A 2,500-nucleotide genomic window follows, 5' to 3' on the forward strand; every position below is an offset into this window, starting at 1 on the left:
GCTGGGCCCTGGGGCGGGCGGTTGCCTCGATCACCATCGGCACACGCTGGGCCCTGGTGCGGGCGGTTGCCCCCAGCACCATCGGCACACGTTGGGCCCTGGTGCGGGCGCTTGCCTCGACCACCATCGGCACACGCTGGGCCCTTGTGCGGGCGCTTGCCTCGACCACCATCGGCACACGCTGGGCCCTGGTGCGGCCGCTTGCCTCGACCACCATCGGCACACGCTGGGCCCTGGTGCGGTCGGTTGCCTCGAGCACCATCGGCACACGCTGGGCCCTGGTGCGGGCGCTTGCCTCGACCACCATCGGCACACGCTGGGCCCTGGTGCGGGCGCTTGCCTCGACCACCATCGGCACACGCTGGGCCCTGGTGCGGCAGGTTGCCTCGAGCACCATCGGCACACGCTGGGCCCTGGTGCGGTCGGTTGCCTCGAGCACCATCGGCACACGCTGGGCCCTGGTGCGGGCGCTTGCCTCGACCACCATCGGCACACGCTGGGCCCTGGTGCGGCAGGTTCCCTCGACGACCATCGGCACACGCTGGGCCCTGGTGCGGCAGGTTGCCTCGAGCACCATCGGCACACGCTGGGCCCTGGTGCGGTCGGTTGCCTCGATCACCATCGGCACACGCTGGGCCCTGGTGCGGGCGGTTGCCTCGACCACCATCGGCACACGCTGGGCCCTGGTGCGGCAGCTTGCCTCGAGCACCATCGGCACACGCTCGGCCCTGGTGCGGTCGGTTGCCTCGAGCACCATCGGCACACGCTGGGCCCTGCTGCGGCAGGTTGCCTCGACCACCATCGGCAGCCTCGACCACCATCGGCACACGCTGGGCCCTGGTGCGGGCGCTTGCCTCGACCACCATCGGCACACGCTCCGCCCTGGTGCGGCAGGTTGCCTCGACCACCATCGGCACACGCTGGGCCCTGGTGCGGGCGGTTGCCTCGACCACCATCGGCACACGCTCCGCCCTGGTGCGGCAGGTTGCCTCGACCACCATCGGCACACGCTGGGCCCTGGTGCGGGCGCTTGCCTCGACCACCATCGGCACACGCTGGGCCCTGGTGCGGCAGGTTGCCTCGAGCACCATCGGCACACGCTGGGCGCTGGTGCGGCAGGTTGCCTCGACCACCATCGGCACACGCTGGGCCCTGGTGCGGGCGCTTGCCTCGAGCACCATCGGCACACGCTCGGCCCTGGTGCGGTCGGTTGCCTCGAGCACCATCGGCACACGCTGGGCCCTGGTGCGGCAGGTTGCCTCGACCACCATCGGCACACGCTGGGCCCTGGTGCGGGCGCTTGCCTCGACCACCATCGGCACACGCTCGGCCCTGGTGCGGTCGGTTGCCTCGAGCACCATCGGCACACGCTGGGCCCTGGTGCGGCAGGTTGCCTCGAGCACCATCGGCACACGTTGGGCCCTGGTGCGGGCGGTTGCCTCGACCACCATCGGCACACGCTGGGCCCTGGTGCGGGCGCTTGCCTCGACCACCATCGGCACACGCTGGGCCCTGGTGCGGGCGCTTGCCTCGAGCACCATCGGCAGACGCTGGGCCCTGGTGCGGCAGGTTGCCTCGAGCACCATCGGCAGACGCTGGGCCCTGGTGCGGCAGGTTGCCTCGAGCACCATCGGCACACGCTGGGCCCTGGTGCGGTCGGTTGCCTCGAGCACCATCGGCACACGCTGGGCGCTGGTGCGGGAACTTGCCTCGACCACCATCGGCACACGCTGGGCCCTGGTGCGGCAGGTTGCCTCGATCACCATCGGCACACGCTGGGCCCTGGTGCGACAGGTTGCCTCGAGCACCATCGGCACACTATCGGCCCTGGTGCGGGCGGTTGCCTCGACCACCATCGGCACACGCTGGGCCCTGGTGCGGGCGCTTGCCTCGAGCACCATCGGCACACGCTGGGCCCTGGTGGGTTTAGGCACATCTTCAAATTTCTGCCGTGCCAATGCCATTTTTATGGCTTGTAAATTCATACAATGGTCCCCTAAGCCTTCACGTGAAGTTTCGTTGGAAGATGACTCGTTTTCTATTTTTCACGATTTTCGAAACTTTTTGCGGTTCGGGATTTTTTAAAATTTTTTTATAAGGATTTTTGGCCCCAAATTTTGTAGGCATGATCCTTCTATTTTTGTTGGCATGCACAAAAAAATTCAGCTAAAAACTCGAAGTAGAGAAGATTTTGTGACCGTTTGAAAAAAGTGTCCCCATTTCAGACACTTTAACGGCTACTGGTAGCAAACCTGTAAAATCTCAAATGCTCTTTAAGGGGGTGTGAATTCTCAGAGGTTTGATGAGGGATAGGGGGCCAACACAAGGCCAAGTACCAGCACCCATCGCACATCATGTGCGCACACCCCCCCGGCCCCCCTCCCAATCGCCGGAACCCCAATGCCGCCGGTCAGGTTCTCCGGCGGTACTCCGGCGATGCTCCGACGATGCTCCGGCGATGCTGTCCCGAGTGAAAAAAATGCGGCACCAGCACATGCTG

Source organism: Durio zibethinus, unplaced genomic scaffold, assembly GCF_047325235.1.
Source record: "Durio zibethinus cultivar Kanyao isolate XHJ-2024 unplaced genomic scaffold, ASM4732523v1 HiC_scaffold_387, whole genome shotgun sequence".
Lineage (NCBI taxonomy): Eukaryota > Viridiplantae > Streptophyta > Magnoliopsida > Malvales > Malvaceae > Durio > Durio zibethinus.